Below are 21746 nucleotides of genomic sequence, written 5' to 3'. Positions count from 1 at the left end.
TGAAAGCCATGATGCCTGGTTCTAAGAATAGAGTTGATAATTTAAAAGCAAGGCAAACTAAGGTGCAACTAAATACAGAACATAGTTACAACAATGTAACTCGTTGAGAGGCAATGCAAGCAGAGCAGAAGTTACACCAGCTCTCCAGGTTTTCAGGCAACTGAGTAGCAGCTGGACATGGAACTCATTATATTATGACATCAGGGTTGTTTTTTTTTTTTTTTTTTTTTTTTTTTTGTAGGTACAGTCATGTGTCTTGAGCATGCAGTAAGTTTTATTGAGTGATACAGCAATGCAGTAGGGAATAATTTGGTTGCATAGAAATCACGGGTAGTTTTTGAAAGTGTGAATTCTACTGTTGCAGAGGGCTGATGGACTCTGGACTTCTGCCAAAAAAGGGAGGCGCAGAAAGCAAAAGGAGTCGTTCATTAACTCATGATGACACCCACTGGGGATGAGGACAGGGAAGGAAATCTGTGACCAACCTAAGGACAGACTTCAGATGAGGATTATCACACTGTGGGAACATTATTGACTAATGTTAGGGAAGAAGACAAACCATCAAAAACTCCATTTCCTGGCTCCTCTCCCAAGCATGAAAGCTTCGAGTGTTCAGGGAACATAATTCTGTTGTTATTCTAGCTAGTTTTTTCAAAAATTAAAAAAATTTACTATGTTAACACGTGGTCAACATATAAACCTTTCAAACATTGGATACATGAACACAGTAAAAAGTGGAGTTACATCATTACATATCTTTTCCTTGTACACTCTTAGGTATAGCTTTCCAAATATTTTCTAGCCATAGTCACTCCCCACCCCCTAAATAAAGTTGGTGGCACTTTTCACAAATTGGAGGTTGAACGCGTGGGCTTTGCAGATTACTAAATCCGGATTTAAACCTTCCTTTCCTTGTTTACTGTGTGACGCTTACAAAAATTATTTCTTTAAGCTTCAATGTTTGGTGAAGTATAAAAATAGCAATTCGTAAGGCTTAAGGATTAAAACCTAAGTGTGTGAATCATTTAGCCCAGTGCCAAACAGTAAGCATTCAGTAAACACTATGATCTTCTAAGGCAAGCGACCTTTGTCATCAGACTAAAAATAAGGAAAAGTGTCCCTCCTATATTTTGCTAACTTCCGTCAAACAAACAAATGTTGCTCATTTCTTTCCACTAATTATATCTAAATGTAAGAAAAGCTGCTTTTCCAAAGAGTAAAACTCCCCTGGCATTGAAGCGGGGATCCTCGCATTTTTGTGTCAACACTCCCCTTCACTTCCTCCCTTGTGAAGTTTACAGAATGGACTCCCCAGTTTAAAACCACACACACACACACACACACACACACACACACACACAAACTTTTGTGATCTCATGGCGTGGCGACAACGCTCCAGCAGGTCAGCTTTTAAACGCTCGGGCTTTTGCTTGGCACCCCTTTACGCTCTGTTCCCGCGGTCACGCCCCTCCATCCCCTCCCGAGACACTAAGGACAGCGACTCGGGAGGGAGGCGTATCCTCCTAAGGACCGCGGGGGGATTTGACGCCGGCCGAGGGGCGCCTCCGGGGAGAGCTGCAGTGTGTGTGCGCGCGCGCGCGCGCGAGGTGAGGGGTGCAGGCTGCTGCTGGTCGAGGGGACCCGGCCCCCAGCGCGGGCGACCCCAGCCACTCGTTTCTCCCCCAGCTCCATCTCGGCGGCGGGGGGCGGGGAGGGGGTCTGTCCCCGCCGGGCGCCACTCCGCGGCCCGGTCCCCGCGCTAGCTTGCTTTCTTTTTTCGGGCCCTACCCTTTGCCCTGTTCGCTGGGAGTCCTCTGTTTACTCTCCGTTCACTTCCAGTCACCCATAGGTCACCCTCCCTCGATAGCAGTCACCCATTTTGTCCCCAGTCGTCGTCGTCTCCCCCCACCCCACCCCACCCAGGCGATTGCCTGCTCGGAGGGCTGCGCCCGGGGAGATGCTGCCGGACCCCGAGGCCAGGGTCTGCTCGGCGGGAGCGCCCGGGCGCCTCGTCCTCGGGGGCGCGGGAGGCAAGTTTCCGCCCCGCGCGGTCCCCAGTGACAGGTCTCGGCGGCGGCCGGGCGGCGGAGGAGGCAGGGCCAGCGCGGCTCGAGCCCCCTCCCCTGCTCGCTCGCGAGCTCGCGCGGTCTGTGTGTCTCCGCAAGTGCGGAGCCGCGGAGGAGGAGGAGGAGGAGGAGGAGGAGGAGGAGGAGGAGGAGGAGGAGGAGGGAGTTGGGGGAGGATCTCCATTGAAATAAACAACCAGGCAGCAGTTATTAACACGGGAACATGGCGGCCGCAGCCTGGGCTCCAGCGGCGGCGGCGAAGGTCAGCGCCGACGGCAGCCGGCACCTGACGGCGTGACCGACCCAGCCGGTAACCGCGCCTTCCCCGGGGGGCGGCGAGGGCGGGCGGGCGGGCGGGCGACGAGCGTGGGGGCGCCGCGTCCCCACACCCCCGGGCCGCGGCTGCCCTTCCTGCGCGCTGCCCGGCGCGGTCGTGCGCCTGGATTTTTTTTTTTTTTTTTTTTTTTTTTGTGTGTGTGTGTGTGTGTGTGTGTGTGTGTGTATGAGTGTGCGCGGGCACCGCTGCCCAGGCGTGCGGAGAACGGGACGTGCATCCCGGAGGCACCGCGGGGCTGGGGAGTTGGGTGTTGGGGAGGGAGGATCGGGGAGGGCGGGAAGCGGTGGAGAAACGCCGAGTCCCCGGGAGAGAAAAGGAGGCGCTCGGGCGCCGGGCGGAGAGCTCGGGCGACGAGTCCCCGGTGCGCAGAGCGTGGCGGGCGGAGGCTGCAGCCCGCGGAGCGGCGCGGCGCGGAGAGGCCGGGGGAGAAGGGGTTTGGGGCGGGGGTGAAGCACGGGTGCGGCCCCTTCCCAAGGCCAGCTCGGTGCGGGATCGGCCGGATCCCGGGCTTCCAGCCCTTCTCCGGGGTTGCGCGCGGCAGAGTCCCCGGGAAGGTGAATCCCGGGATGGTGCATTCTTTCTGGAAGGCGCGCTGCGGCTGCAGCGAGGGGTGGGAGCCGGGCGAGGGGAGGCTGGAGTCGGGAAGTGCCGGGGGTGTGTGAAGGTGAAGCGGAGTGTCGGGGCGGCGGCAGCGGGGGGCGACGGGCCGGGCCGGGGCCGGCGGGCGGGGCGGCGGCGCGCTCGGGCCGCGGTGGGGGCGGGGAGCCGGGGGCCGGGCCGCGGCGGCGCCGCTCTGGGTTCGCCCCTGACTTAACTTTCTGGGTGCGGGCATGTGTGCAGGAGGCGCGCTGGGGCCGCGGCCGGGGGCGGGAGGTTCCGGGTTGGCTCACCAGCGCCCCCTTTTCTCCGTCTCTCTACCCCCCCTCCCGTTCTCTCCGCCCCCCGAGGGGACCGGCCCTCAGGGCCCCCGGCGGGAAGCGGGAGGGGTCCTCCGGGCCGGCTCGCGGCGGTCACGCCCCGCTCCGGGGATCCTCCTCTCCCTGGCCCCCGGGGGGCTCCTGCGGGCGGGGACCGGGGTCGGCGCTGCGGGCTGCATCTCTCCGCCCCCCGCCCCTCCGGGGAGTCCCGGAGGCGCCTCTTCCAAGATGGGGGGGAGTGTGTGGGTCGATCCCTGGTTTCACGTCCCTCCCTCTTCCCCCTCCCCCTAGTGGTTTCCGGGGCCTGCGGGACCGAGGGGCGGGAATCGGGGACCCGAGCCCCTTCCACCGGCCGGGAGCGCCACCGGGCCTTAGGCCTTCTGGGGCCATCACTGGTAGGGAAACTTTCCTAAACCGGAGCCCTTGGCCGAGCACCCTCCTCCGCCACCTCGTCCTCTAATCCCACTCCCACTCCACCTCCTCCAGCGCCTTCCCCTCCCACCGACCCGAATCTTGCTTCAGTCTGACTGATGGGTCGGTAAGCCAATGGGAGGCGGGATCTGGCCTGCCGGGTGTCGGGAAGCCAATGGTGGGGGCCGGAGGAAGGGAGGAGGCGGGGCTTCCCGGGGCCAGTTACAGCAGAGTTGCATGCGGGGCGGGGGAAGTCATGGAGACGCCGAGAGCCGTGCACTCCGGTGGGTCCCTCGGTCCCCCGCACCTGGGTCTGCGGGGTGGTGTCACTCACGGGCGCTGGGGGCTGGTACCTGGGGACACCTGCGGAGGTCCCCGAGAGACCGCCCTCCTCTCGCGCTGCCCAGAGGCGGTGTCTGAGGCGCGGACGCGGCGAAGTCCAAAGCCGCTTCAGGATGTGGCAGCAACTCCGAGGCCCGGCTCTGAAATGGCAAACGATGTAGTGATCGCGTTCTGGACCCGAGCGCCCGCTTGACGTGCTGGGGGGTCGTCGAAGCCCGGGGCGGCTTCGTTCCCCCGCTGTCCAGCCCGGGACGACGACCTCGGAAAGGTTGCCCTGAGAGGGAAGGCTCGAGTGGCCTTAAGTCAACCTATTTGAGGAGTGTATGGCATCATTGTTGGGGTGGCCTCACCGGTTCCTGGTTTAACTAGATCGTCAGTTCCCAAGTGCATTCGAAAGTTCGGCGTTGGGGGTGTGTGTGACATTGTGCGATTTATGATGTGTATGTGTGTGTGTTTCTGTTGCTCTTTCTTGGGTAAACAAAATGAAGTTAGGAGCCAGCATCACTGGAACGTTAAGCGTGGATATTTAAAGAGCAAAGCTAGTCAAAGAATATTTGCAGTCAAAAAAGCAGTGTATCTTGCCAGATTACTTCTGTACAGAAGTCTTCCTGATAACTAGTTTTCTTGAACACTGCCGATGTGTGGATACTTCAGATTTATACAGGATTTGAAGACATCTTGGGTTGTTTTCACTGTTGGGTTGAGTGTAGTGACTTCCTTAACTCCTGACTTTCAGGAAAGGGAATCCATCCGTACAGATTGCAGGTCGCTCCGCAGGACTTGCATGCGGTGTCTTAAAAAGACAGCAGCTGCTAGGGTCCATGTGCACTGTCCTGTTCTTTGTTGGTTAGGTTAGTCCGCCCTGACAGGAGCAGCATTTCTTGTCAAGTAAGTGGCTCAAACCACCGAGCGAGCCATCTTTCCAGTCCTGACATTCCTTTCTCCAGTTGGAATTTGTAGCATCTTTGGGAATTCAAAAATGACCTGTGTTAGACGAAGAATGAGTCCATTCGTTTTGTAATCCTTATCCCATTGATTTAAGTTTGGAATTTTTTTTTTTTAATGGTTTTGGTTTTTAGAGATAGGGTTTCTTTGTAGCCCAGGCTGACTTGGAATTCACTGTGTAGTCTCAGGGTGGCCTCAAACTCAACGGCAACCCACCTATCTCTGCCTCCCAAAACCTTGGAATTTTAAAAAAGATATTTTATGGAGTGCTATTGCTGTTACTGTAACAGGTTTTCAAGCATTTATTTATATTGGGTTACTAAGAAAGAATTGAGGGAGACTACACATTTTGGAAACAATATTCTTTTGTAAAATATACCACTTTAAAATTTATAGTATAAATTTCCAATCTAGTATAATCTCGAGTGTTGTAGAAATTAACAAATTGCACTTTTGCTGAAGCCCTGAAGTGGTATTTTGGTGATAAAAGAATCAAAATACAACTGAAGTAGAGAGTGTTGTAAGTTAAACTAACATTCTAAGTCTTACTGCATTCAAACACCCCATTGTTTAGTTACTGATGGCCACTTCCATGAGATCCTTTCCTTACCTGTATTCTTCAGAGCAACCCAATTATGTTACTCATTTCCTGTAACAATCCTTGAGATGCACTTAGATTCTTGGTGGCAAGTTTTCTAATGCCTGGCTTGGGGTGGGCCGGGTGCCCTCTCAAGCATATGGAGACATCTAGAAAAAGATGTGTGCATTGTCAGCTGGGACTCCATTGTGTTCTCCCAGACTGGATGTGAGCTTTCATCCTCCTGGGAATTGCCTTTGTAAGAGAGAGGACTCCTTTGACATGTAGATGTCAAGATACTGAGGCACCCAGGTAGAAGAGAGTTCACCAATCATGAATTTAATGTTTTTTTTTTTGGGTAGCAGAAAAAATATTTTTTTAACTTTAATTCTTCAGGAGTTAAGTATGACTTGGGCAATATTTATTGTGAAAAAAGCACTTTACTAGGGGTATAAAAAGGTATAAAGAGGTTCTTGGTCTGATGCATGGGGTTAGATCAAGGCATGAATTTCCATGGTCGTGTTCTGTAGTTGGATCTTATTAAAGCTTGCCTTATCTCTCTGGAATCAGGGACCTGTGAACAAGCATCCAGCACACACCTTGGGTTGATGGATTCTGCCTTAGCTGTTTAAATCATACCAGGTTGAAATGTGACCCATAAGTTTTGACAGCTTGGATTTCTAAGAATCTGTGTGTGTTGTTTTGGATTTTTAAGCAGATTTTTAAAAGTAGTTCTTAGAACATTGGGTAGAAAAAGAAAAAAATGACTTTTTTTTTAGAAGATGTATTTTCTGAAATGTAGTCTTTATTTGACATTTTGACCATTTTGGTGTCATGATTGAAATTATACTTAAAAGCATAACTAGTGTTTAGCTCTTGTTATGGCAACACTGCTGTTTGGGGAATTATTAGCTTTTTAATAGTTTGTGTTTATAGTTTTGGTTGGTATTATGTTATTACATGCCTTATTGATTTTAAATGAGTAGGGGAGGGGAGAGAAAAATAAGTCACTGCTTAAAGGCATTGGTGTTTCATTGCAGTAAATCATAAAGTCAGTGGCAAATCAGGGACTTTTGCCCTAGTGAAATAATCCCATATTTGCATACCAATAATGACAGCCAGGCACGGGAAATGGAGTTGAGCCTCTAGTTTTGGTGCACCCTTTCCTGTCTCAGGCTCGTTTTACATCTACGCCCAGCTTTTCTAAACCCAGAAGGCATTCATGGTGTTTATGTGTGCATTTATTTCCTTCTGGTTTTAGAGGCCTTAGGAATTGCAAAGCACTGGAGGAACATGACGTCGTCATACCACCCCTGAAAATCCACTACAAGTGGTGTTTGGAAAAGCTGTAGAGTTTGGTTTTAGTGCTACTAACCTTCAGCGCAGACACATGAAGAAAATAGGCATTTTTTTTTTTTTCCTGAGGGTCACTGGAATTAAAGGAGTGGTCTGAAGGTAGTAGAACTCAATCCACTTAGTTTGCCTGTGAGACATTGCTCGTGGATTGCTACATTTCTGGCTTCCAGTGGCTGTGAGCATTGACTTTGGGACAAGTGTTCAGTTGGTTCCTGGTTGGAAATTTCTAAAGAAAGTAAATGGGCAGAGGACTTGTGGTCATGTTTCTCTCTACTGCTTGTGAGGCTTTTGGGTGTAAAGTTATCCTTTTCAGTAATCAAGATAGAGTCTCCATATAGCTGTGTGTTAACAACTAGTTAAAGACCTGAAAAATATCCTAAAAAACATTTGGCAGTTGTCAAATATATGGAAAATTGAAATTAGCTATTAATTCTGGTGGAATTTGTGCCTTGAGGGAGTTAACTCCACACTGTTTGGTTCCTCATAGCCAGTGGAAACCTCATTTTGGGCTTTTGGATCTTTCCTTTGCATTCTTGCCTCATTTAGCTATTGTTTTACTCATGTAGTCATTCGATGGAGATTTGAGTGTCCTGGGCTTGGCAGTATATTTTACTAGTAAAAAGCATGTGTTACCAATCCGATGATTGAAGGGGGAATGTACAGTGAGAAATGGCCCTCCCCTGTCCCTGGCTCCCTTCTCCCTCCTCCCTCCTTCCCTTCCTGCCGCCCTTTCTCCTTTCCTCTCATTTTTTGAAGGGGAAGAAAGTAGAAAAGGAACACTTTGCCTTAATTTTCACTTGCTTTGGTACTTAAGATCTATTCTTTTGATTGTGTATGTAATTAATTTCAGCTGCAGCATGTCAGCAAGTTCTGCTTTGATTTTGGTTTGGGTTATCTTTTTTTTCCTTGAAAATGGGATCATACTGTTAAAATAGTTAAAATGTCACCCTGACTGATGAGCTTCCAATTAAGTAGCTTTTCCTGAATAAAAGTATGGATACTTACATGATTAGTTTTGTTTTATGTGGTCTGAAATTGAATTGTGTCCTCTTACCACTAAGCCCTACGTGGTGCTGTGTGGTCAGGGTGGCACCCTGCAGCTGGTTGGATGTGATAGGGTGGCGGGTGAGGACGCCCATCTCAGTGGGGCCCTGTGTGTGGTTGCCTCTTTCCGCTGTTTCCCCAGGGCTTCAGCCCTCTGGCTTCCGGGGGAAGGGGAGCTTGCTCCTACAGGTGTTCTTCTCTGTGCGTCTCAAGGTTTCTCAGTGGAGTGCATTCGTGTTCTGGACTAACATGTCCGTACTGGGCAACAGGCCTACCACCATAAAGGACCAGAGCAGTTATCAGCGAGGGCCACCACCTCCTAGGCTTTTAAAAAATAATTTTACATGAGTTCAAGGCCACCCTGAGACTCCATAGTGAATTCCAGGTCAGTCTGGGCCAGAGTGAGACCCTACCTCGAAAAACCAAAAAAAAAAAAAAAAAAAAAAAAAAAATAATTTTAAAAATAGACTTGTTTGTCTATTTATTTACTTATTTAAGACAGAGAAAGAGAGAGAGGGAGGGAGGAACCGACAGGCAGAAAGAATAGGCATGCCAGGGCCTCTAGCCATTGCAGGTGAACTGCAGACACATGCACTTTGTGTGTGCATCTGGCTTTTTGTGGGTCCTGGGGAATCTAACCTGGGTCCTTAGGCTTTGCAAGCAAGTGCCTTAACTAACCACTAAACTGTCTCTCCAGCTCCCCTCCCACTTTTTTGAGGTAGGGTCTCACTGAAGTTCAGGCTGATCTGGAATTCACTATGTAGTCTCAGGGTGACCTTGAACTCATGGTGATACTCCTACCTGTGCCTCCCAAGGGTTGGGATTAAAGGTGTGCACCACCATGCTCGGCCTTTATTTTTAAAAAATATTTTAATTTATTTATTTGACAGAGAAAGAGGAAAGAGGGAGAAAGAGAATGGATATGCCAGAACCTCCAGCCACTGCAGATGAACTCCAGAGGTGTGCGCCCCCTTGTGCATCAGGCTAACATGGGTCCTGGGGAATTGACTCTGAGTCCTTTGGCTTTGCAGGCAAATGCCTTAACCTCTAAGCCATCCCTCCAGCCCTCATTTTTTTTTCCCCCTTAAAGTTACTTTTTTTGGCTAGGCATGTTGGGGTACACCTTTAATCCCAACACTTTGGAGACTGATATAGAAAGATCCTCTCAAGTTCTGGCCTTCCAGGCCTGTCTGGGGTTACAGTGAGTTCCAGGTAAGCTTGGGGCTAGAGTGAGGCTCTTTCAAAAAAAAAAAAAAGTAGTTAATTTTTTAATTTTTGTTTGTGTGTGTAGGTGTCTATATGTTCATGTGTGGGTAAAGGTATGTGAGTGTGTGTGTTTAGAGGCCAGAGGCTCACCACCAATGCTTTCCTCAGGAACATGTCCACTTCCTTTGAGACAGAGGTGCTCACTGGGCCAGACAGAGCTCACTAATTAGTATATCCTGCCTAGCCAGCTAGGCACACACCACCATCCCAGGCCCTTCACATGGGTTCTGGGGATTGAACTCAGGTCTTCATACTTACAGGCAAGCACTTTATGGGCTGCACTATTTCCTTAGGCTTTTTATTGTGCACTCCATATTACTCCAAGATTCTAGGAGATTGGCTTTTACATGGGATTAATTTGTTAATTTCCAGGAGTGTGCTTGATCAGTGAGGGAATGAGTCTGAGAACACCTTTCTGTTAGGAATCCGAGGAAGCAGATGTTTTAGTACTTTAAGAACTTCTCTTCTAGTGGTTTAGTTTGAAAGAAGAAAAAATAGATTTGGATGGTTGCAGCTCTGCAAGCACTTTAGGCAGATATCTCCCAGACAGGTTAATCTCTCTTGGACAGAGAGAGCTTAACACCTTCTGGTAGTCTCGCTTGGTGTGTGTGTGCTTGTTGTCCAGATTCCCACCATTCTTTTTTTTTTAAAATATTTATTTTTTATTTATTTATTAGAGAAAGAGAGAGAGAGAGAACGGGTTTGCCAGGGCCTCTAGACACCGCAAACGAACTCCAGATGCACACGCCACCTTTTGCATCTTGTTTATGTGGGACCTGGAGAGTTGAACCTGTATCCTCAGGCTTCATAGGCAAGTGCCTTAAGTGCTAAGCCATCTCTCCAGCCCCAGCTTCCCACCATTCTTGAAGCCCAAGGATTCTTTGTTTCATTTTACTTTATTTTGAGGTAGGGTCTCATTCTAGCCCTGGCTGACCTGGAATTCACTATGTAGTTTCATGGTGGCCTTGAACTCACACAGATCCTTCTACTTCTGCCTCCCAAGTGTTGGGATTAAAGGTGTGTGCCACCAAGCCAGGCTGAAGAATTCTTAATTTTCAAGAGCTAAGGACAACAAGGCAATAAAACAGCTTGCATTTCTTTTTTTTTTTTTTTAATTTATTTATTTGGGAGCGACAGACACAGAGAGAAAGATAGAGGGAGAGAGAGAATGGGCACGCCAGGGCTTCCAGCCTCTGCAAACGAACTCCAGATGTGTGTGCTCCCTTGTGCGTCTGGCTAACGTGGGACCTGGGGAACCGAGCCTCGAACCGGGGTCCTTAGGCTTCACAGGCAAGTGCTTAACCGCTAAGCCATCTCTCCAGCCCCAACAGCTAGCATTTCTTGAGTGTTTACTCAAACCTGTGTGGACTGCTGTACAGTATATGCTTGCTTGGATGCTGGGAGGCAGTCATTTTCCCAGCATTTCTCTTATAGCTCAGCAAGGAATGGAGGCACAGAGCTGTCAAGTAATTTGCCATAGGCCACACAGTCAGACCTTGGGTGAGCAGTTTGAATCCAGGCAGCCCTATTCTCATGGCCCTGCTCACTTAGCTGGGGTTCTTGTGTTCTTGTTAGGCTCTTGCCCAGGGCTTTGGAATTTTGCACTAGTGAAAGGGGCAGGGCTAGGAATCTGTTTTTCAAAAGCATACTGTCGCTGTCTATTGTTCTCTCTATAGAAAACTTGGTTGTGGGGGTTAGGCAGAAAGCTGACTGAGGGAACACTATAGGAGCTATAGGTTTAGAATGAATAAAAGAGCTGATCTGGTACGTTGCTTCTTATTTTGTTACAATAGATTTAACGTTTGTGTGTTTAGCCATCGGGCCCAGATTGTGTGATGCATGTTTGGTGAGCATTTTGCTCTCCATGTAGCACACATGACTCTGTGTTGAGATATTGTAGATCCAAAGAAGGCTGATAATATATTCAGTCATCTGACTTCTTCACTGCTATTTGTGGAATTCTCCTGTCTGCTCAATTGTTTGCAGGGAGCAGGCAAGCTCTCAGGGAATTCTCACCTATGCACATACGGGGATCTGTGTGCCCTGCTTTCATGGTCCAGCTGCCACCACCGAAAGCCTCTTGCCATAGATGAAAATATAATACATGGTATTTTCTGTTTGTCATCTATGTCCATGTGAAATGTGATCCCAAGCCCTACCCTATGAGGCTTAACTTAGGAAGCTGTGAGTTCTGCAAGTTGTTGCTGTTGCTAGCTGAGCTGATGTGTGCCCATTCAAGCACCCATCTAAAAGAGGGTTGTCTTTTTAGCAGGTCATTCCTGCTTATAAAAGCAGCTCGTGAGTCAGTGTGAAACACTCCCTTTGCCTTTGGTGTTACAGTAGCCTTTGTAAAAACATTTATTACTTAGCTTAAAATTTCCAGTTTCAGGGGCCCAGGGAGATGGCTCAGCAGTTAAAGGCACTTGGCCTGCAAAGCCTTCCGGCCCAGATTTGATTCCTGTAGGAATAACATAAAGCCAGATGCACAAAGTGGTGCATGTATCTGGAGTTCATTTGCAGTGGTAAGAGGCTCTGGTGTGTTATACTCTATTTTTGCTTGCAAAGAAATAAATAACAATATTTTAAAAATTGTGTAATAGTTTCCAGTTCCATTTTTAATATCCTTGCAATTGTTATCAAAATATAAACAAAAGTACTGAATTATGGCCTGGGGATATCTGTCAGTTCTGTACCACTTGCTTAGCATGCACAAGACCTTAGGTTTGGTCTCTAAGACCCCTTGCTTCAATAAAAAATGGAATTGTGGCCAGGCATGGTGGCACATGCCTTTAATCCCAGCACTCAGGAGGCAGAAGTAGGAGGATAGGAATGAGTTCCAGTATCAGGTTTAAAAAAACATTAATTTATTTGAGAGAGAGGCTGATACAGCGAGAAAATGGGCTCATCAAGGCTTCTAGACACTGCAAAAAACTCCAGACACATGTGCCACCTTGTGCATCTGGCTTATGTGGGAGCTGGGGAATCAAATCTGGGTCCCTAGGCTTTGTAGGCTAGTGTCTTAACTGTTAAGCCATCTCTCCAGCCCAAGTAACAGTTTTTTAAAAATTTTATTTTGGTTTTTCATGGTAGAGTCTCACTGTAGCCCAGGCTGACCTGGAATTCTCTGTGTAGTCTCACGGTGGCCTCAAACTCTGATCCTCTTACCTCTGCCTCCTGAGTGCTGGGATTAGGCATGTGCCACCATGCCCAGCTCCAAGTAAAAGTTTTTTAAAGATGCATTTAATGTGTTAGGACATATATGTAACTATTTCTTGCATATTTTTGTGGGCTGTGCTGTACCACTGAGCTGTATCCTTGGCTCCTAGGATATATGTTAATAAAATAGAATTAGCTAGAAATGTAACATTCAATAGGTCATTACTTCCAAGTGGTTAATTTTGGAATATGGGTGGAAAATTCTTCCATGTGTATTGTTTGGGTTTCTAAATGAGGAAAATGGAAATTCTCTAAAATTCTGATTTTCGAGTGTATGAACGTCTGCAGGTTTCACAGATAGCACTTAGGAAAGTTGTAGTAGCTGGCTGCTTGTAGAGGAGAGCCAGTGAGGCTTAGGATTCTGCGCTCCTCTGCCCTTGTGCGCCTGTCTGCCAGGTGCTGTGGGTGTGGAGGGGGTGCTTTGAAGTGAGGGCGGAATGACAAATCAGCCACTGCTTCCCACTGCTTCTCTTTGAATTTAACTCTCTAGGTCTTTTTCCATTCATCTTTCTTTTTCTCTGACTTTTTTTGGCCCCTCCCTTAAAGTTGAAGATAGAAGATGGGAGGTAGTTAAGAGAACAGGGTCAAGGTGATGTGGAAGTTTGTTACTGTCATTAAAGATTTGTGTATGATCATGATATACAGTATCACTTTTTTTTTCTTTTCTTTTCTGGTTTTCTGAGGTAGGGTTTCCCTCTAGTTCAGGCTGACCTGGAACTCACTATGTAGTCTCAGGCTGACCTTGAACTCATGGTGATCCTCCTACCTCTGCTTCCCAAGTGCTGGCATTAAAGGCATGTGCCACCATGTCAGGCTAACATTGTTACTTTTTATTAGGTAGATCTACCCTTTGATGGTATTTAATGAAAAAGCTAGTAAATGCCACATGTTAAGGCATTTTTAAATCATTTTGCCCAGGTACCATAGCTACTAGACTAGAAGTTGGTGGCTTAACACTGTGGCCCAGCAGATGGGGTCGAGCCCTTAATTTTGTATTTCTTTAAGGATATTATTTTAACCTCTACATTGTTAGATGTCTTGTAAATAGTCATTCAACCTGAATGGTTCAAATGTTCTAAGTTGAAAATATTGATGACTTAATATTGGTGAAAACTAACCAAATTCATAAACTTTAAGGATATTTGTTTGTGGAGTTTCACACAACATATTATAATTTATATATTATAGTTGATATAGTGTAAAATCTGTAATTCTTTTTTTGAGCTTTATTTATGTATAGTGTTTTTGTTACTGCTTTAAATTCACTTATTATTTTGAGTTAGAGAAAAAAAAATCCTTGCAATGTTCCACCAACAACTTTTCTAAATGAACAGATGGTACAAATAATAGAACCTGTGAAGGAAAAGGAAGATTCATGAAGATCTTTACATTGTGTCATGTTAAGAATTCCTATAGAGGGCTGGACAGATGGCTCAGTGTTTAGGTGCTTGCCTATAAAACCTAATGACCTAAGTTCGATTCCCCAGTACCCATGTAAAGTCAGATGCACATCTGGAGTTGATGTGCACTGGTAGAGGCCCTGGCACTCCCATCCCCCCACCGTCTCTCTGCTTGCAAAAAACTAAATAAATACATACATTTTTAAAAAAAGAATTCCAGTAGAATGGAAAACTGGTATCAGATCTAGTACTTGCCAGTCAAGTGGAAGGAGGAACTACTCATAGAATTTTAAGGTTTAGATAATTATCTGGTGACTTCAGAACATGAAGAAACAAATTAGGAAAGACTTCAACATATATTTGTTAAGGTTTGGCATCAAGCAGAGAGACTGAACTAAAATGCTTTACTTATGATCGGCTATCCATTGGGTCCTGTAAATATGCCCAATTATGTGCATTGGCCTGCCCACGTGGTTCAGGAAATTATTCTTACTTTCTTATTAGTTTGCTGAAAATGCTTTGCTGTCCTGCATACTCATGCTCGGTCTCTCTCTTTCTCTCCCCCCACCCCTCACTTAGCACACACACTACAGTTTTTCCCTCCCCAGAGCAGCTTTCATTTTTAAGCTTTTTCTCTGACTGACAGTTAACAAGTCCCCCTTCTCTGCTCTAAGTCATTATAGATTGATCTTCCCACAAAGTTCCTTTCCTAAAAATATAATTTTCCACACATTTGAGAGTAATATCTCCAAACACTTACTGCATGAGTCTTTCATGAACCTAACCTTTTCTATTTCTGCCTTGCGCGTGAACCTTTGTACCGAGTAGTGTGTTCTTCCCAAGAACATGTGTTGACTGTCAAACTGAGGCTCTTGGATTTGCCTAGAGAAAGAGGGTGAGTTACTCTGAAGTTTGGAAGCATGCCTTTGACATAAAAATTATTTTGGGAATTTTTATTACCGATCTTAACACTAAAATAATCAGAACAAAAAGAGAGGGAAGCTGGGCGTGGTAGCTCATGCCTTTAATCCCAGCTCTAGGGAGGGAGAGGAGCCATGAATTTGTGGCCAGCCTGGGACTACAAGTGAATTCTAGGTGAGCCTTGGCTAGAATGAGATCCTACCTCAAAAAAAAAAAAGGGGTGGAGGGTGGAGTGCTAGAGAAATGGCTCAGTGGTTAAGACACTTACCTTTAAAGCCTAAGGACTGGAGTTTGGTTCCTCAGTGCCCATGTAAAACCAGTGATGCATGCATGTGGAGTTCGTTTGCAGTGGCAGAAAGCCCTGATGCATCCATACTCTGTCTGCCTTCTTTTTTTTTCTCTCTCAAATAAATAGCCAAAAAAAGAGATGATTCCAAAAATATTCAGAGGTTATTAATAAGTTGCTTAGCAAATCACTTATAGACTTTATTAAAAACACTGTACAGAAAAGAACCCTCATGCACTTACATGTGAATCAGAAACAGTATTGTTTTTGGTAAAATAGTACCTTCTTTAATACTTGGACGAATTATATTTTCCTTCATAGAATATTTTGATGCTAAGGTGAGGAGAGGGATTAATAATATCAGTTTATAGTGGAGAGGAGAAAAAGGTAAAGAAAACCTTGGGGAAATTCAGCAGTTCTAGGAAGGTGATGAAACCAAACCACACACAAAGGAAGTATACCAGGGTTGGCACTTAGACACTTCCATCAAAAAGTGATAGAAAGGAGAATGGAATTATCATTTGAAGGGCTGACGTCTCAAGAGATAAATAATGCAGGCTGGAGGGATGGCTTAGCGTTTAAGGTGTTTGCCTGCAAAGCAAAAGGACCCAGGTTCAATTCCCCAGAACCCACGTTAGCCAGATGCACAAGGAGGTACACACGTCTGGAGTTCTTTTACAGTGGCTGGAGGCCCTGGTGTGCCCATTCTGTCTCTCTGTCTGATAAATAAATAAATAAAAATAAAATATTAAAAGATAATGAAATTCTATAACCATCCAAAAAAACCCCTTACCTTTAGAGCCCACATGTAACCCTTGTAAAAATATTCCCAGACCTTTCAAATTTATTTATTTTTATTATTTATTTAGTTATTTGAAAGAGAGAATGGGAGAGAGAAAGAGGCAGATAGAGAATGGGTGCACCAGGGTCTTCAGCCACTGCATACTCCAGATGCATGTGCCACCTTGTGTATCTGGCTTATGTGGGTCCTGGGGAGTTGAACCTGGGTCCTTTGGCTTTGTAGGCCAAGCACCTTAGTTGATAAGCCATCTCTCCAGCCCAAACTATCCAAATTTATATGGATGACCATAATTCCTTAACTGTAGGGTCATTTTTATTTGCAAAATCAGTTAGAAGGCCATCTGTCTGTCATCCATTCACATTTCTGTTTCTGACCAATGACATATTAAATTGAAACAGTATAGGATTCAGGTGGAAGAGGTGGTGGTACTTAATGTGATGTGTCATCTGGTCCTTAGCTCCCTGTGTTTGGATAAATGAGTAGCTCAAAGCCACTCCCATTGCTTTCATGGTGCCCTGGAATGATGTGTTTCTGGCTAGAAGAGTTTAGAGGCTTGTGTGTGTGTGGAGGGTGGGGGGCGCTAAGGATTTCTCTTGTTTGTCTCAATGTTTCACTATGAGACACCATAACCATGCAGAAGATGGAAAGGCTAGTGTAGTTCCTGTACACAGTTTTGCTATGTGTATCCTCTCACTGTCTTTCTCCTCACATTTTCCAGTGTGCTGATGTGGGTGTGGGTCTGTGTATTGGAAACTAGTACAAAATAAGTTACAGATTGCATCTTTCATCTGTAAAGAGCATTGCTGACAGTATGCTGAGAGTGTGGTGGCACACCTTTTTGTTTTTTTGTCATAACATTCCGTGCATGTTTATTCTTTTTTTATTTTTTATTTTATTTTTAATTTAATTTTCATTAACATTTTCCATGATTATAAAAAAAATCCCATGGCAATACCCTCCCTCCCCCCCACACTTTCCCCTTTGAAATTCCATTCTCCATCATATTACCTCCCCATCTCAATCATTGTACTTACATATATACAATACCAACCTATTAAGTACCCTCCTCCCTTCCTTTCTCTTCCCTTTATGTCTTCTTTTTAACTTACTGGCCTCTGCTACTAAGTATTTTCATTCTCACGCAGAAGCCCAGTCATCTGTAGCTAGGATCCACATATGAGGGAGAACATGTGGCGCTTGGCTTTCTGGGCCTGGGTTACCTTACTTAGTATAATCCTTTCCAGGTCCATCCATTTTTCTGCAAATTTCATAACTTCATTTTTCTTTACTGCTGAGTAGAACTGCATTGTATAAATGTGCCACATGTTCATTATCCACTCATCAGTTGAGGGACATCTAGGCTGGTTCCATTTCCCAGCTATTATAAGTTGAGCAGCAATAAACATGGTTGAGGATGTACTTCTAAGGAAATGAGATGAGTCCTTTGGATATATGCCTAGGAGTGCTATAGCTGGGTCATATGGTAGATCAATCTTTAGCTGTTTTAGGAGTGGTACACATCTTTAATCTCAGCACCTCCATGCCTGAGGTGGGAGGATTACTGTGAGTTGCAGGCAAACAAAACAGCTGGGTGTGTTGACTGGAGGCAAAGGTAGGAGGATCTCCATGGGTACCCGCCACCCTGAGACTACATTGTGAACTCCAGATCAGCCTGGGCTACCACGAGACCCTACCTCAAAAACTTAAAAGCCAAAGCTGGGCGCGGTGGCGCATCCCTTTAATCCCAGCACTGGGGAGGCAGAGGTAGGAGGATCGCCGTGATTTTGAGGCCACCCTGAGACTACATAGAGGAGTACATGTCAGCCTGAGCTAGAGTGAAACCCTACCTCAAAAACAAAGCAAAACAAAACAGCAGGGCTGGAGAGATGGCTTAGCAGTTAAGCACTTGCCTGTGAACCTCAAGGACTCTGGTTTGAGGCTCGACTCCCCAGTACCCACGTTAGCCAGATGCACAAGGGGGTGCTCACATCTGGAGTTCGTTTGCAGTGGCTGGAGGCCCTGGTGTGCCCATTCTCTCTTTCTATCTGCCTCTTTCTCTCTGTCTCTCACTCTCAAATAAGTAAATAAATAATTTTTTATAAAAGCTAAAAATTCACTTTAAAACAACAACAACAAAAACAAACAAAATCTCCCAAAGCCAAGCCAAAACAAAAAAAGCAAAATAAAGGCATTATCCTGGTTAACCTACATAGTATCACTATGGAACCATCAGAATGCATATTTCTTGGGCTGGAGAGATGGCTTAGCAGTTCAGGCATTTGTCTGCAAAGCCAAAGGACCTAGGTTTGATTCCCCAGGACTCACGTAAGCCAGATGCACAAGGGGCACCTGTGTCTGGAGTTTGTTTGCAGTGGCTAGAAGCCCTGGTGTGTCCATTCTCAAAAATGTCTGTTTCTCCTCTTTCTCTTGTGTGCTTGCAAATAAATGCATTAAAAAAATTAAAAAACAAAGAATGTGTATTTCTTCTCAGTTTTCTCAGTTTTCCCCCAAATGGCTGTTAAGTTTTGGTTTCCAAAGCAGAATCTAAACAAGGTCACTCAGTGCATTTGCTTTCTTACCTTGGCTCTCTTTAATGTGCCTCTCCCTTCCCCATTTGCTTTAGACACCTAGAGGTGTTTGGGTTCTCATCATTTGTTCTTGAAGAGGGTTTGCTTGTTATATGTTGGTGTGTCTTCCGTGTTCAGACTTCAGTTTCTTGGGAAGCGGCTGTTAGGAGCATGAGGCTATCAGCCTCTGAGCGCTCATTACTCCACGTGGTGGCATCTGGTGGGGCATGGGGGCCATTTTCATGGCGTGTGCCTTCAGTCCTTTGGGTCATAAGGAGATGTAAGTGGAAAGGTCACACTTGACTTTGAGGTCATTTGCCATCTACCAACGTATGTTTCCCCCCCCTGGGAAGAAGTAGATTTCTGTTTTTGGCACATACCAGAGGGAGGGCGAGGTTGAGACATTTATTTTGCAGTCACTTGGCTAAATAGAAAGCTTTTATTTGACTGCTTTTAGAGACACATGTCCTAGCTCTTTTTGGAGAGTTGGTAACTTGAGTTTGTTGAACACTTGACCAAACTGAACTTAAAAGTGCTATTTTCCCTGTTTCTTTTTCTTTGCAATATCTTCATTTGTTCCCTTTGCTGACTTTTCCAATTCTAATATTTTCTTCCAGCTTCTTTAGTTTATACCTAATCTCATCTTTTCTTTCTCTTACTGTAGAACCGTAGATAATGTATGAGAGAGCCCTCATCCAGGTGTGCCGTCCAGCAAGCAGAGCTGCCTGCTTATTTCCACCCTCCAGGTTGGGGAAGAGCAGTGGTATATTTTTTAATATAGGTATATAAACCTCAGTATAAGAAATGTACCCTGTGCAACAAGAAATGGCACAGGAGTCTGAGGAATGCCAGAATAAAGCTCAGTTTGAAACTTTAACTTTTAGAAAACAAAATAAAATGAGGTTATGTCCTTTTACTCCAAGTAGGACTGGTGTCTGGCTGGTGGCGGTGAACCCTGCTTTTGCTTCCTCAAGGGACATAGAGACCTACAAGGTACTCCTCACCCAGATAGAAGATGTTGCCAAGGAATAAGGGATTTTGTTATTCTTTTGTTTGATAAATATGTAAATTGGAAAAATCACATATTTAGGAGACAAGACATCAAGAAAGGAAAGAAAAGTGAGACTGGTGATGGGTCTTTTTATTTAACAAACCTGTGCAATTTTATGAAGGCAACCATGAACCTAAAATGAGAAGTGCCTAAGAAGTTTACTTATTTATTTACTTACTTTTTTGAGGCAGGGTCTCACTTTAGTCCAGGCTAATCTGGAATTCACTCTGTAGCCCAGGCTAACCTCAAACTCACAGCCTCCGGCCTCACCTTCCTAGTGCTGCCACCTCAGGTGTACACTGCCATCCCAGGCTGCTCCTTTTCCCCCCAAATACTACTTATTTATTTACTTATGAGAGAGCGAACGGGCATGCCAGGCCTGCTGGCCACTGCAAGCTGCAGATGCATGCGCCATGATGTGCATCTGGCTTACATGGGAACTGGGGAATTGAACCTGGGTCTGTAGGCTTCATAGACGAGTGTCTTGATCACTAAGCCTTCTCTCCAGCCCCTGTCTGTAACATTTATTTATATTTATATTTATTTATTTAAAATTTATTTTGCAAAGCTTTCCAGAACCGCCCTGCAGATGCAGGGCATTCTTCTTGTTCTTGTCATTTTGTTTGTATTGTGATATGTATGTATGCACACACACTCACATTCTCCTACACACACACACACACACACACACACACAGAGTTGATGGTCCTTGATGGTCCTCAGGGTTGAACCCAGGTGTTGTACATGCTAAGCAAGTACTGTAATACTGAGCTACCTCCCTAACCCCTTTCTTATATTACTTACCCCTAGTTTCCAAAATGAATCACACTACATTTTTTTTGAACTAAGGTCTTGTTCTAGCCCAGGCTGGCCTGGAATTCACTATGTAGTTTCAGGCTGGCCTTGAACTCATAATCTTCCTGTCTCCCTAGTGTATTTCTTTCTTTCTTTTTTTGTTTTTGGTTTTTTTGAGGTAGGGTCCCGCTCTAGCCCAAGCTGACCTGAAATTCACTACATAGTTTCAGGGTAGCCTTGAACTCACAGTGATCCTCCTACCTCTGCCTACCAAATGCTGGGATTAAGGCGTGCGTCCCCACACTTGGCCCCCAGTGTATTGCTTTCTTTTGTGATACACTTTTCTTTTCTGCTTTCCAAGTGCTGGGAAGCAGAAAGCTGGGTGTGCACCACCATGCCTGGCAAATTGTACCACTTTTTAAACAATCACTACTGTAACCAAGTAATGAGCCAATTTATGAAGATCAAGGCTTATTTTGGCTCACAGCTTTGGAGACTTGTCTGTGACCAGTCGCTTTGCATTGTGGGATTGTGAGGCTGAGCAAAGCCATTCAGTTCTTGGCTGGAATGTGAAAAACAAGAAGGGCTGGGCTCCTCCATTCCCCTTCAAGTGCACACTCCCTGTGACCTCCTCCACCATTTAAAAGTTCTCAACTTCCCCACAGAGCCAACCTGGGGAGTGAGCTTTTGAGACAGGACGTCAGGGAGCATTGAAGATCCACACTGCCATGGAGAGAGGTAAACAGAAACTGTTATCGTAAAAATTGTTGCACTCCTCATCAGTGTGCAGAACGATATCCTCCAAAGAGACCTGGCAGCATCCTGGGTCATTTGGGAGGGATGTATTTCATGGTTTTGAAATGTTACTAAGCAGGGACATTAAGAATAGGCAGGGAGCAAGGAGCTGCAAAAATAATATATAGAAGTTGCCATTATTATAAAACAGTGGCTATACACAGTCTCCAGGAAATGAGGCTTGTCTGGTCTTATTTTTTATTCCTTTATGCACTCAAAAGTTTAGAACTAGCCATTTTGAAAAACATATATGTGCTTTTGAGACAGTTTCGTACACTCTTTGTAGCTGAGGATGACCTTGAACTTCTGATCCTCTTGTGGCTACCTCTAGTGCTGGGATTACTTGCATGTGCCACCACACTGGGCTTATGCAGTTCTGGGTATTGAGCCCAAGGCTGCGTGTATGCTAGGTGAGCCCCTACCAACCATGCTACAGCCCGGCCTGAGTGTGACCTCTTCTTTTTTTGCGTGTGTTTTTTTTGTGTTTTTGTATGTGGTTTGTTCAATGGTACTTTTCCCCAATGTTCTGTGTTTTATCTGTTTAGGATTTGGAAATCAGATAATCAGGTTTGTTATTTAGCCAAAGTTTAATGAGTGCCTTCTGTGTGCCAGACCTTGGTAACATGAAGATTAAAGAAAGAAAGGGCCCTGT

General features: G+C 45.7%; 1 protein-coding gene across 2 annotated transcripts in view; it reads left to right on the top strand.

The window, feature by feature from the left end:
- Positions 1 to 2301: 2301 nt before the first annotated feature.
- The window catches only part of Ncoa2 (nuclear receptor coactivator 2), a 319923-nt gene continuing 300478 nt past the window's right edge, over positions 2302 to 21746 (top strand). The window contains exon 1 of one of the 2 annotated variants that reach the window (XM_045142549.1): positions 2302 to 2376. The gene's annotated coding sequence lies outside the window, so the exon portion shown is untranslated. The remainder of the gene's footprint in view (positions 2377 to 21746) is intronic. The other variant, XM_004653297.2, reaches the window with a different exon arrangement.

The sequence above is a fragment of the Jaculus jaculus genome, chromosome 2 (assembly GCF_020740685.1).
Source record: "Jaculus jaculus isolate mJacJac1 chromosome 2, mJacJac1.mat.Y.cur, whole genome shotgun sequence".
In the NCBI taxonomy this organism is placed as follows: domain Eukaryota; kingdom Metazoa; phylum Chordata; class Mammalia; order Rodentia; family Dipodidae; genus Jaculus; species Jaculus jaculus.
This window is presented reverse-complemented; position numbering and strand designations above follow the sequence as displayed.